The sequence below is a fragment of the Excalfactoria chinensis genome, chromosome 1 (genome assembly GCF_039878825.1).
Source record: "Excalfactoria chinensis isolate bCotChi1 chromosome 1, bCotChi1.hap2, whole genome shotgun sequence".
NCBI classification, from domain to species: domain Eukaryota; kingdom Metazoa; phylum Chordata; class Aves; order Galliformes; family Phasianidae; genus Excalfactoria; species Excalfactoria chinensis.
Window position 1 is genome coordinate 133,665,769 of NC_092825.1, and position 15,614 is coordinate 133,681,382.

Below are 15,614 nucleotides of genomic sequence, written 5' to 3' on the forward strand. Positions count from 1 at the left end.
ATTAATTTTATACTTATTACACAGTAATTAGAAATACGTCGGTTGTATCTCTAGGCACATGGCTGTGTTAAGTGATCATTCAGAGCTTATCGGAAATAAAATATGAGGAGGCATTTTGCCATCTCTTTTTTAGGTATGAAGAAATTTTGGTACAACTTATGTAATGAACTGACCTGAATATTGTAGTACTACTCTTGGCAGAATACAAATGGAAAAGTTCCTCCTCTTTTTTGAAGTGCATCATTCTCCGTGAATTTTTTCCTCTTTGCGCCAGAAAATTGCTAAGCATAATTACTTGGTTTGTAATTAAAGTAAAAGATAATAATAGTGGAATAATAATAATAATAATAATAATAAGGTAATTCTTCCTTAAATAATCTGAAAAGTCAATGACTATGTTATGATTACCCAGTCTTTTCAGAAAGCAAGCCCATACTATCTCTAAATATTGAATTTATAGTACACCTCTTCTAGAACTTGTAGGAATTCAACTGTGACATAATTCTCAACACTGTTGTAGTCTTCCTGGATATTAAATGTAGTGAGGACAGATATTTCAGTGGGACTTCGAGAAGGAAAAAGCATGATACTGTTTTATATATATGTATACATTTATTTATGTAACATTTACTAAGTAGATGATATAATCAGCTACTGTAAAATAAAGATTTAGACTAATTTTCCTAGGTAGAAACACTGTTCATCTTGTGTGAAAGATTCGTTCCATTTTAGCAGCTGTTTCCCTCTACTCTCTCTTAAACTGTAATACACCTGATTAGTTGCTCAAATGATTATTCAGTTCAGTTTTCTGTATGGGCTTTTCTAAACTATAAAGACTGAAATTATCAGGTAATATTTCAGGAGTAGGGTTGTTGGTGTTTCTGAAGAGATTTATAACTCCAAGATCAAATGGCAAGTACTTTTTAAAATTTAATTGTGACTAGCTTCCCATTCCACCACACACTATTAAAGAAAAGACTGATACTTCCATCACAGAAAGACTGAGCTATAACAATGATATTGGATGTCAGGAATGATTCAATGATTAGGAACACTGAATGGAAATTTTCCTCAAATACATAGATACCAACAGAAGGAATTTCAATGACATGAATGTACTTCTAGATGGCACTGAAAACTTAAATTTCAAAGAAAATGATTTTAGTGAATTGCATACTGTAAATGTCAGCTAATGCATTTGGATGTTGTTGGTTTTAATTAAAGGATAATACTCATGGTTAAGGATTATATACACAGATTTTTTTTGTGTGTATGTGAGTAATTAAATACCACAGCAAAAGCAGGCCTTTGTTAACAGTAGAACTATTCATAACAAATATTATAAAGTGAGTTTATGGTAAATAATTGCTCAAGGGAGACAAACAGGTGAAAGTGTATTGGCAGACTATATAAGTAAGTGGAAATAGGCACTGTTACTAAAGCAGAATATACACATGTGCATACACAAACACGCAAACACACACACATTATTAAGCATATATATGTTGATCATTTTGGCTACTGAAGCTGACTACTGAACACACAGCCATGACAAAACACCGTGAGATACATTTTATGAAACAGATCAGAAGAGTAAAGATTTGCACATATTGTTTAGATGAAAATCCTATTGCTTTGTCCATCATGCTACTACACAAATGTGAATGAGCATTAATGAATGACTAAAAAGCAATTTATGTAACAAAATACAAGTACCATATTGATGATGAGAAATGACTAGTCATTAGCTTTCCTGGGGAAAATGAAAGAGTTCAGTTCATTTGTAATCTACAGGTGAAAAGACATTTTCTGTCTTAGTCTCAGAAAGTCTTTATTATTATTATTATTATTATTTTATTTATTTTTTTAATTTTTTCTTTCGTTAGGAGATGCTTTCACACCTTATCAAACATTTACACAAAGAAGAAATCAGCACCCTCCATACACTATGAATTAGCTACTCATATTGTACCTTCTCAAATGCATCTTTCGTTCTTTCAATTTCATTATAGTAAAAATCAATAATTGTTTCAAAATTTGAAAAACTTTATTTGCAAATATGTATTTTAGGGCAAAATAAAAGTTACCTTATATTGAGATCTTCCCAAGCCTTTTTTCTGATAAAACTACCATCCTGTTTTCTACTGCTTATTCTCTCTACTACTATATCTACTGCACATCTGTTTATTCACTTATGCAGTTATTCTGGAGATGGACAGTTTATTGCATGATATGAAATAAATTTCAGTTGCACTATTTTTCACTCTTGAAAAGTTTAAAGTATAATCAGTTTTAACAGGAAATGCAATCATATAGATCCTGGACTTTTGTTCTCTGCATTCATGCAATATATATATATATATATATTTCTCCTTGTGTTTTCAAATGCTTTTTGGTTCTTTAAATAAAACATTTTACTCATTTCATGTTTGTCCTGGCTTTATTGGTATTCCATATCAAGATATCATGCAGCCAGCTGTTAATACTAAAGCACAGTGCCGGGGAGTTGCACTTCCTGGGTTCTAGCTTCAGGCAGCCTTGACTATTCTTGCATGAGTTCTGGCTCTCCAAGAGGAAGATGCACTGAGAAGTGGAAGACTGAAATTCCCAGAAGTCTCCATTACTCCCCACGTGATTTCTGATGAGAGAGAACTTTCTTCCATTTCTGGGCAGCATGGTTAGCAGCATGGTCAGAAATCCTTTCCCTCCCATATGTATGATTTATTACCCGTAACTGTCTTTTATATCATTCTTACATTCTTTTACCATTAGTAGTAAATTACTTCTCTTCCCTTATCTCAATCAAGTTTTCTTCATTTCTTTTTTTTCCAAAAAAGGGGAGAGGGAGAAAAAGAGGCCAGAAAGGTCCCTGTCATTCATGATAACATCAACTAAACTGTGTCAATCTTTCAATATTTGTATCCATCTCTGTTTCATTTAGACACTATTCAAGATTATTTATTTATTTATTTATTATTATTATTCATTTTATGTAGAAGATATCATTGTGCATCCATGTTTATATTCTCTGCTTCTGAAGAATACAAAATACTTTTGTGTTTGAGTCCTGTTTTAAAATACTTTGTTCAGAAGGGATGCACGTATTAAAGTTACTGGAAGCATTTAAAGCCAAGCTGGATGGGGCTTTGAGCAACTAGGTCTAGATGGAGTTGTCCCTGCCTATACCAGGGGAGTTGCAACTAGATGATCTTAAAGATCCCTTCCAGCACAAAGCATTCCATGATTCTATGATTTCATGAAGTATACACTGTCATTTATAAAAAAATATTAACTAAGGATCTGTGATTCACTATTTCAGTTCTAAATTAATTCTTAATGAAACAAGGATGTAATCTTTGAGAATTAAAAATATCTACTTGTCAACTGAAAAATTGGTTGCATATTTTGATGCTAGAACTAAAGAAAATTAAATATATTTCAAGGGTTTTTGGCTGAAGCAGCGCCTAGAATTAGTCTGCAGTCTAGCACTGCAATATCCAATTACCTCTTCATATCTAGTAGTTTCTTATAATCATCTGTGTACACAAATAATTACATATAGTCTATATGCATTGACAAGACAACATCATTAGAATCCCTGATTTCAGTGCAAATAACTTACATAATTCCATCAGTTTCAAATTATTCCACTAGTATTCAGTTATTAATTGATTGGAATCTGGGATGATAACTTGTTTAGAAAAGGTAGATTAATTGACATTCTCTCATTCGCTATGTCCAATGGCATAACATTTTATGCAGAAGTTTACATCTTGCCTAAATCTGATTCACAGAGAAATAATTGGTTGGTTATTATTTGTTCATTACAGATTGTTATGGGCTAAAGTAAAAATCACAATTAAGTGGTTTTACAAAGGTTTATACTGGGATAAATGATTCTGTCAACAAAACATGAGTCATAGTTAATGCCAGACGCACTAACTGGAGAAATGCTATTTATATATCGTATTCTGGGATGGGGGTAGGTTTTGGCATTTTTACACATTTGTTTTTCCCTTAGCACCTCAGAGTTTCATAAAAGTGCTGTTATGTGGTTCTCTCACACACGTTTTACAAGTTGTTCCTGTTTCACAAGATATAGGTCCAAAAAAATGCCAGGTAGTAAAAATACATGGTGGATGGAAGCAGGGCTCACCACATTTAACAGTTTCTTAAGGAGACAAATGTCACCACTCCCCCACCTCAATGTTCCCTGCTTTCCTCCCTTTTCTCCACATCTTTTATAACTGATTATAATGTCATATGGCATGGAATACTTGCTTAATCAGTTTGGGTTAACTGTTCCATCTGTATCTAAACCTTCAAAAAAAAAACCAAAAACTAAATTTAGTTTGGCTGTATATCACTAGCCTTTATTGCTTGGTCATATAATTATAATGGAAAACAAGATATACATTCCTTGTATTGCTTTGCCAGCATGCATGGCTTTTGATTTACTTTGCAAATTTTCTCAACCCTTGAGTTTTTTTAAGTTTACTTTTCCAATTCTCTTCCCCATCTCAACCAGGAAGAATGAGTGAGTAGATGTGTGGTGCTGATCTATCTACTGGAATTAAAATACAAAACAAAGTTATTAATAGCTCAAAATTTGAGAATATTTTAATAAACACATATTTTTTTTTCTTCTACTCTTAATGTCAGTACTTTTTTAATGTGCCAGTCTGTTTCTACCATACATTATTTTCATTGCCCATTTTTTGTTTCTGCATGAATTTTAGTTTAAAGTGATTGTGTAAATAGAAGAACTCCATATTATTTACATTATTTTATTACATTCTACTTAGAATTTAATGAACTTTACATGTTTCTGTATGCTATCTGAAATAAGAACCAGAAAGAATTCCTCTGAGAAGCTGACAACAAACAAAAGCACTTGTGACTCTTAGGAACTTTTCTTCAGCTCATGACTACTCAGAGGCTGTCACATTATATTTGTGATTTCTGCTACATCTTCCAGCTGGTGTGATGTTTCAATGAACTACTCTGTACTGCTCAAAATTTTGGAGTGATACAAAAGTTAGTGCACATTTCACTGTCTGCAATTATTTGTGCATGTAAAAATTGACATATATATTGACAATAATAGGTATCAAAAAGGCTGGAGAAAATCTCCTGAGGATTGTTCTCTGGATTAGTCTTACTTAGTTTTTTCATTTCATTTATTACCTTGGAAGAAGCAATAAAAATGCCCTGATCACACGTGATTTATGAAAAAAAAGTGTATCAAGAAACATGTTTATGTAGCAGCTAACTTCTGTTATCATTTCCTACTCCTAAAACACAAATTCTAGTACATCAGTGTGGACATTTTCTTATGGTCTGTAATTTTATTCTTCTTTTGAGGACAGAGAGGAAGGGGGATGTCATTCCCCTTCCCTCCACATAATATATATGACCCCTGTGTTTGTAACAGTGTGTGTCTAACACATCAGATGAATTTGCTCCTTGAGGAATTTACTTATTTCAAGTGGAGGGCTACTGCATTGTGAACTTCACAAACAAGAGTTCTGGATTGAGCACTAGCACTATAGGCAGGTTTTTTAGAAAATTACTCAATTCTAAATACAACACACATGCTTATCATTGCCCAGAGAAACACTGTTGCTTATCTATCAGGTTGTTTGATTTAGGATGGAGAATGCATGACTCAGAATAACGACTGCACACACCCTGCTGTCCAAATAACTGAACAATTAACAATTACTGCAGCTTTCACATTCTGTGGTAAAGTTACCATATCTTGCATTCATTCTTACATGAAACAGTATATTACAAAGTTACTTAATAGTAATTAAAATCTGTCTGTAATTATTATGCTGAAAAAGGGATTCTGTTCTAGTATACTTCTAAGCAGAAATAAAAGGAGTAGTAGAAGAAGAAAGATTTAGTAATGCATAACTATTTGGTTACAAAATTCAAATGCTTTTGGATTCAGTCCTCTTTGTTCTACTCAAACAAAACTTTATCTAGCTAATCATTTGAATAACTCTCCATGTTAGCAGGTACAACATACTGTTCCTTAAATATAATGGCTTTGATTGTTGTTAGAGATAAATATACATTGTATGGAGATATATTTTCCTTTGGTAGATGTAAGAGACCGTGCTTTTTACATTACTGTCTCCAAGTTTGCTGAAATGGACAAGTTCAGGCAAGCCTGGCCAAGGTTCCAGAACTCCCTTTGTCTGAGACACAGGAGGACAAGTCCAGGAAAGACTTAAACAAGGTTCCAGAACTCCCTTTGTTTAAGGGTGACAGATAGACAATTCCAGGAGCTACAAAAGGGAGATAAGATGCAGATGAATGGCCCTAAAGTGGTCTTTTTGTGTGGGACTATCTCAAGGAAGAGGGCCTTCTCCGAGGTATTCACATCATTCTGACCCAAGCCTCCCTGGAATATCACGTAGTCTGGGAAGAAGTAGGATAAAAAGAGCATGGACAAACGATGGATTTTAGGTTTTCTGACATCAGATGTCTCACTTCGTGAACAAGAAGGTTGTCTGACATCAGATGCCTCACTTCGTGAACAAGGAGGTTTTCTGACATCAGATGCCTCACTATGTGAACGCCTGCATGCTGAAGAAGATGCTTGCATGAAGAACTTTTAGGTTTCTGGCCTCAGATTCCTCCTTCGTCATCCTACTGCTGCCAACGGATTCACCTGGGCTTGCTGCTCGTAACTCTGCCCGTGAGACCTCTCTGCTCCGTGAGACCTCGCTACTCGAGACTCTGCTCCGTGAGACCTTGCTGTTCCCCAAGACCTCGCTGCCCTTTCTACCTCCTGCTCTGCGCTGCACCGATCTGCTGCTTGCGGCCTGCCACTCTGCTGCTGCTCTCCCCTACGCTTGTTTTTCCCCGGGCCAATGAAACAATGTGCAATGGGACGCTGCTGCATCCAGGAGGTGACTATCCCCGCCTTTCCATAATTCTTGCCTTTTTCCACCTTTCCTATTGCCCACTTTCCCATCCCCATCACCCTAATTTTGATATTCGCCGCTCTCCCTTCCCCATCCCCTCAGCTGTCTATTATTTCTAATAAACTGGTCAGAACAACATTTGAATGATTTTCTTCTTAATCTCATGCCGGGCATAACTTATCAAAAGAACCTTGCCTCTCTCCTAAATTGGAGCAAGACAGTAGATTAGGGATACATATAAGAAATGCTGGTAAAATAAAGATAAAATTATGAGGGCTACTCCTACAGTAACATCTCCTATTTTTTTAGGTTGATCCAGTATATCAGAGATGGATGTTGGTGGTGTGACAGTAGAGACTGAACCTTCCCACCAGTATTCTATTAAATTCTGTTGCCATGCAATAGTTGGCAGCAGAGGGGCAATCTGACATAATGACATCTAACATGGAAGTGCGTATGAAGCTAATGTGCATAACTGAATCTCCGTTTGGAAAGAATTGCACCTACTGACATTAATTGTTGCTTGCTAAATGTTTATGGAGACCAAAGAGAGGATGTGAGCACAGTGAGGTAGCGGGTTGTGTATTTCAGCAGTGGCGACCATGACAGTGTCTCTCACTCCAATTTATATGAGGGAGAGGAGGTTCTTTCATATATGTGTACCCTGCATGATATTAAGAGACAATGGTTCAAATGTTGGTCCGACCAGTTTATTACAAATCCTAGTCATTTAGGGAAAAGTGGAAGTGGAGGATGGTCACTATTACAATTTAGGGTGATGGGTAAAGGAAGGCAGGCAATAATAGAAAAGATAGTAAATAATAGAAGCAAGGAGTCTTTGTAGGAAGCAAGAGGAAGATAGTCACTACCATGGATCCAGCATGGTTTGTAGTTCAGTCATTGATCTTCAGTAGTACTGGGTTTTCGGACATTGTTCTGTTAACAACAATGGTGACCACGGCGACAATTCCCAATGGTAGTACAAACTAAATCCAAAGTGGTTGAGTCAGCTTTCTTTGCAGTGACAGCTCAAATCCAAAGTGGCTGAGTCAGTTCTCCTTGGAATGGCAGCTTCTGGCTCTGGGATCTCAGCAGAAACTCCTTTGTTCCCATCTTCTGGGCCTTGCTAGCAGATAAGAGGGAGCAGGGATGCTCACCTGCATCCTGTTTTTCACAGGACACCATGGTATAATTCCCCAATTTTCCCATACCAAGCTGGAGCTATTTAGTCACAGGTCAGATCTTCCACCCGTAAACACTGCTGAGCACTCTGTTCCAGAGGCAAACAGCTCTGGAGGAAGGTACTTTCAAATGTCCACAAAGTGATGTTGATTGTCACACAGTATCTTGCCTCCCATCACTTGCCTCCTCCATAAATCAGAGTCTTATCACAAGAAATACCTCAGGGTGCAAGCTTTTCATACTTTGGACTACAATCCTGGTTTGGATGAGACAGAACTGATTTTCTTAATAGTGCCTAGTATGATTCTATGTTTTGGTTTTGGAGAAGAAAAACATTAGTAACATACCAGTGTATTCTGTTGTAATAAGACAAGGGGAAACGGTCTCAGACTAGAAGAGGGGAGAATTAGACTGGATATAAGGAGGAAATTTTTGCAATAATGGTGGTGAGGCACTGGAACAAGTTGTCCAGAGATGTGGTGGAAGCCCAATTCCTGGAGACATTCATGGTCAGGATCTGAGCATATTGATGTCCCTGTCCATTGCAGGGGAGTTGAACTAAATGATCTTTGAGGGTCCCTTCCAACTCAACAATTTTATGATTTCATGATTCTTGCTGAGCAGCACTGTACATAGCCATGGCCAATACAGTTTCTCAGCTTTTCATGCTCCCCTGCCATCAAGAGGTGTTGGGGGTGGGCACAAGGATCTGGGAGGAAACAGAACCAGGACAGCTGACCTAAACTGGCCAAAGGGATATTCCATACCATATGACATCAAGAATGGAAACTATAACATTGAGAGGAGTTGCCTGGGGGAATTAGCCAGGGGAGACTGCCACTGCAGGTAAGCAATTGCTTATTTATCGCTTGATATGTGTGTATACCTGTACAGTATTGATAAATATGTAAAATTGTCATAATTAATGTTATATCTCTCTTCCTTTTCTGTCTTGGTAAATAATTTTTATCTCAACCCAAGTGCTACTTTTTCTTGATTCTCTCTCCCATCCCACTGGGAAGGAGGAGTGGTGAGTGAAAGATTGTGTTATTGCTAGCTTCTTGCTGGGTTAAAATACAACTCTCGACTCTGCTGGTGCAGGTGAGGCATGCAGAATCTTGTTCATCACTGGTGAAAGGGCATGGGTAATGATTATGACCAAGCTGAAAAAAAGTGTTTTGTAGCTTAGTATTTTCTCTATCAATTAGTATTATTGTGCTCTTTGTATCTGTTATAGTTTCCATGAGAATAAACAGGAGGCACTGATTTTGAGAACACCTACATGCATTTCCGTTGGTATATGCCAGTTGGCAACATAGCTAGATCATTTATGGATTGAAATTAAATGCTTTTTTTTTTCTTTTCTTTTCTTTTTATTTTTGCACAATATATTAAAAATATCATTATAATTCAAGCAGTATAAAAAATCAAGCCATGCATTCTTTGTATAAATATCAAATATAATAGCTGAAAATAAATACACTTTCCATTTTTAAATAAAACTTTATATTCACCCTGCACATAGCAGAGTGGTTGAAACTAGGTGATCATTGTGGTACCTTTAAACCCAGGCCATTCTGTGATCATATGATTCACTATTCTTAGAAATGGCAGGAAAGGAAAGGAAAGGAAAGGAAAGGAAAGGAAAGGAAAGGAAAGGAAAGGAAAGGAAAGGAAAGGAAAGGAAAGGAAAGGAAAGGAAAGGAAAGGAAAGGAAAGGAAAGGAAAGGAAAGGAAAGGAAAAGGAAAAGGAAAAGGAAAAGGAAAAGGAAAAGGAAAAAAGGAAGAGAAAATTTAAAGTTCCCAAATATTCCCATTAATCCTAATTTTGTCCATACTTCGTAAAAATCATTACAACAAGGCAGATCAGATTACTTGAGTCAGCTTTCTAGGATGTTAATCAACATTCTGTTTTACAACTGATATTGGAGAAAACTGTAAAGAATTGTGTACATGTGCAGGCTAGCTTGACTGGAATTGTAAAAATTCATTAATAACATGAGATACAGTCATTATAAAGGCAAGTCTAGATCTAAATAATTTTGAAAATATTAATATATGAGATCTAATAGCTTACCAGTTAGTACTAGATCCTGTTTATGGCAGGCAGATTAAACTTATGCCTCTGGCTGCAAGTGTTAAAAAATACTTGGAAATACTGTGTAATGGGGCTACAAAAAGCAAAGAAAAATACTATAGGAATGCAGTCTGAAGTTTGGATTGGCTCAATAATGTGGAAAAAGATGACTGAAGAGTTAAAGCTCTGCAAACTGCTTGGCACGTAATTTATAATGTTGTGGTATTTGCCTGGCCTAATACTTAAACACATACTTAGGATCATATTTAAAAGAAATCATTGAGTTTTGTCTGCCATTTGGTCAAATGTAAGGCAAAAAGCCAATAGTAGCGTGATATGCAGGTTTGACTTGGAACTGTATGAAGCTTTGAATCTTTAGGTTTGGATGAGCTCCAAATATCAGCATTCAATTGCAAGAAATATCCCTCACAAAGCATGGCACTTAACAACAACTACAGCAACAAACTACAGCAACAACAACAAACAGAAACAAAGCAAAAACTGCAGCACAGTACATAATATTCTCTATTATAATGTGATGGCATAGTCTGGACTATTTCCTTAGAAATAAACATTATTTTATGAATGATGGTAAGGACATCAAAATTGGTCAGTGTGTGCATTCAGGGTACTAGAGATGGAAAAAATTAGCCATACTATGGCATTGACAACAGCAAGCATGGGCTTGGGCTATAGAAAAGAGAGTAAGTAAATGAGATGGAATTGCAAATCCAATTTAGATATGCTACTGGTGTTTTCAAAATAAATATTTTCCACAAGAAAATAAGAGGAAACTATCAGAGAGGTAAAACACCTATTGCAAACTTTCAGTTCGTCATAATTAGTGAAAGGAATAGATAGAATGTCCTCAAGTTGACCTCAAGAAGGACCAGGTTGGATATTAGAAAAATTTTTGTCTCCAAAGGAATGATCAGACATTAGAATGGGCTGCCAAGGGATGTGGTTGAATCACTGTCTCTGGAGGTGCTCAGGAAACAGTTAGATGTAGTACTAAGGAACATAGTTAAGTGGGAGGACATTGGTGGCAGCTGGATGGTTGGACTAGATGATGTTAGAGGTCTTTTCCAACCCTGAAGATTATATGACTGTATGTAGGTGGAGGAACACACATTATGACCTAAATATTCAATGATATTCCCATTTGAGAAGCAGGATGATTTAGTATTAAAAGAATATAATAGAAAAGATGGTAACATTTCTTAATTTCTTTGTTTTTGTGTGAGCACTTCAACTGAGCAAAACCAGGAAAACTAAAAAATGACAAAGCAGAGAAAATACGTATGTGTATATTCACTTGATTAGTACTAATGCTGTGGACTGCTTTACTGTTGACTGAGAGTACGGAAGCTTGGCTGAATTTGAAATACAAGCATTCTGAAAAAAGGATAAATAGGGCAATATTTTAGAAACATCAAGCATCTGAGCACAAGTCTTTCCCCAAATAATAATGAGATAAAAGAGACAATTATGTTTAAAGGCACTGGAAATGAATGAACACACATATCTAATGGTTCAGAGTTAAGCATCATTCTTTGATTTAACTAGTGATAAAAATTTAAGTTGTAGGATTTCTTTCCTTTGTAATACAGCAATGTTTGATTCATTTCTGTTTATGGCTTGGTTGGATTTTCTCTTCCTTCTCCCTTAAGATGCAAGTGAATATATGTATTTTTAAAAATACTAAGGGAACTGAGAACAGAATACACATGTGGAAAGTCCAAAAAGTAATTGTGTGTGAGTATCTATCCTTTTGACATGTTAGCCTACTTACAAGCTAGATGTAGTTCTTTTAGAACAATCCTGAGGGAAGTATAACATTTATATTGCAGGACTGACTGATGCTACAGACCCGAAAAAAATAAATCCTCTTTTTCAAGATCTAGAAAAGGAAAAAAGTAATATTGGCCTGTGTCAACAGAAATAAATGGCAGTGGTCTCATTTGAAAGTTCTTCTGTAACTATCTTCCTTTGACACTTGCACTTGCACAAATATTTTTTCTGCAGATGTAATAATAGTAGTTTCTAAATCAGTGGAAAATAAAAATAATGATTGCTTGAAGTAAAACAAAACAACAAGAACAACAACAACAAAAACCCAACAGTTTGGCTTATAGAAGAGTATTTTACAAGTTCCAGGTGGTCTGTAGAATCACGAGAAACAACTACAAATGAAGAAAAATGTTAAAAATCTTAAAAGTCAATAAATCAAAGAAAGAAATCAACAGTTCTCAAACTGCCCAGAGGACACTGATATATACATATATATCACACCCAAGAAGGCTAGTTGTTTACAGTGAATGAGTAGGATATTAACTGCTTTTATACCTACTGAAGTAATCTAGATGGTAATGTATTTCATGCTAAGCAAGAAGAAATAGGTTTCATGGTCTTGTTTAGGATTATATCAGCCTCCACCTATGCAAAGTTTTTATAGACCTACTGACATATGTAATACTGCAGCTGATCTCTAAAACTGATAAGAATTTGAATTTCAGTATTTAAGAAAAATATTTCAGATAATACAATTCTGAAACAATAATAATCCCCATCTAATGTCATTTCTCATGATGGATGCATACTTGAAAAATTATGTATCAGAAGAATTTTACATTTTCAGGTGTTTTAAAGTTACCTCCAGTATGTAAGAATCATCAGGATAGATGTGTGTCGTAACAAGCTAAGCACACATGCTTTGTTTATTTAAGGGAACATTGCCATGCATGTCAAACAGTCTTTAAAATCATTGTGATATTCAAGGTACTACATTGCTCATCTAACTTGATCTGTATTGGTTTGGAGATCTGACTTTTCAGTGTCTCAAAAAAAAAAACAACAAAAAAACCCACCAAAATACTTAAGGTCTTTGAAAATAGTTGAGTAGATAATGGGAGGTTTCCATGCTAGTTCATCTTTTATAAGATAGTCACTTTTGGAAAGACTTACAATGAGTTCTACAACTAAAGGAAACTTTTAGATGGTGCTTTCATTCCATTAAGCAGGGGAACACTGATTACAAGACAGGAAACAGAGGAAATAAGGTTTATCTTGATTTTATATTTTAAAAGAAGTCTGATTATGAAGCTTGAGCTGGGTATCCATATATGCCTGAAATGTGCCTTGAGTGCATTCCATGCCACGAGCAAGAATGGTACGATAACTAAATGCACACCATATATTACTTGGTATTTATATTTCTCATGTTCCATGGATTTATCAACCACAAACTTCCGTGGCTGTTCTCTCAGTTTATCACTATCTCTTTTTGCCAAGACCTCAATGCTGGTTGTTCATAGCAAGAGCCCTTAGATCTTTCTCAGTGTAATCTTTCCATTTTTTCCTGGTTGGCCACAAAGTTAAACCTCATAAAAACAGCCTTCTAAAGGCCTTTTATATAGTCTGTCTTCCATCACCTAAACACATATCTTACACATTGAAATTTTCTGATATTTATGATATGATGTTAGCATTATATTTGGCTGAATGCCAGATTGAAAGTATTTGATCCAGTATGCATTTTTTTTCTTTTCCTAACTGTTCCATCTGAGGAGTAAACTGAAATAACAGTTGGAATTTTATGGGCCATAATGAGGAAAAAGAAACCGCAATTATATTTATGTTCCATATTGTTACTCTTTTTAAAAGATTGGCTATCATATTGCCCCTTCTATTTCTTTGGATTTGATTCAAACCTCTAATACAACAGAATAATTTGGTAACATCTTTGTCTTAGTGCATCCCCACCTGTTTTTAATAGTTTTGAGGGAACATTGCCAGCTCCTTCTGCTTTGTTTTTTCCTGAGTGTTCTTATTGCTTCCTGACTTTTCTTTTGTAAATCAAGTTCTTACACAAGTCAGCGAGCTGTCTGAAGAGTTGACTGGGTTTTGGTCACTTCTATCATGATCTCGTTTAAAGATAAGTATCGGGAATCTATATTCCCAAGTGTCTGTTTTTAGCTTTAAAACGTGGCAAATCTGAGGAGCTGAAGCAATAAACAAAGCTTAGAATTAGACTGTTACAGCAGGGAAACTAGAACTTTCCTAGAGATTCCCAGATTTCCATCACACCCGGAAATTAGGTTGCCATACATATTTCCTGCCTGGGTAATCAACTTTTTGTTACAAAAATTGGCCTGTGTCATGCAGCCTGCAATGCTTGTTTTTGCAGTTCTGATCCCTTGAAAATCTGAAAATACCATTTGCCATGTAGCTTAAAAATCTTTAAGTAGCACTGGTTTTGAAGTGAAATCTCCTTTTCTTGTCATACTTTTTTTGTCAAAAGAGGAAGACAAACAACTCCATCTTCATACCTGTCATCCTTACTTTTCCACTAAAAAGTCCTGAAAATGCACTATTTCTAACACTGCTGAAATGAGTGGTGAAATATGCAAGCAAGTCTAAAAACAATCTTGTTATTAGTTGAGTTTTCAAAAATATGAGTACGACACCTCTTGTTTTAATTCTGATATAAGAATAGAGATTTCTACACAGGTCAATCAATGGGAAAGAACAAAAAAAAGTATTTCAGTAAGCACAACTGCTTTAAAAGATAATCAGCTTATTTCTTAAGGTCAAAATTTGAGTCTACAGTAGCAATATGCAGTATTTCCTAGCAGAAAACTGTTTTTCTAGACTCTCTCAGAAGAGTGCGAGAACATATCTCTGCCTTGGTTTTGAGTATATGTGCACTGGGCAAGTTCTGACTGCATACTATGATGAGACTTATGTGCTTGGGATCTTCCATCTCCTTGTATGTTGTTTTCCAAAAGGAAGCAACCCATGAGCAGACAAAGCAGGTACCACTGCACATTCCATGATCTAGGATAAACTTTCAAGAGATCCTGGTGTATAACTGCCACAGAACTTTGAAGTGCCCATCATCTCTAACTATAATTAGACTATTCCACATATTTTTGAAATAGAGTAATCTCCTGTGAGAGCAGTAGCATAACCAAAAACAATATTTCAGGAAATATATTTAGAAGTACAAGATGGGATTTTTGGAAAGGAACCAAATAAATTAATCATTCCTGAAATGAAATAAAATATGACCACTGTATCACACCAATGCATGCAGCATGGGTAATAAATGGAGAGCTGGAGGCCATTGTGCAGCGCACAAACTATGACTTAGTTGCCATCACTGAAACATGGTGGTATCACTCCCACGACTGGAGCACTGCGGTGGATAGCAATAAGATCTTCAGAAGGGACAAGCAAGGAAGGAGGGATGGTGGCATCACACTCTGTGTTAGAGGGTACTTTGATGTTGTTGAGGTTGGATCTGGGAATGATAAGACTGATTCTCTATAGGTAAGGATCAGAGGAGGGCCAACAACAGTTTTTATCTTTTCCTCTGGGAAAAAAATGGTGACAGAACAGCAAACAGTACTCTGGAA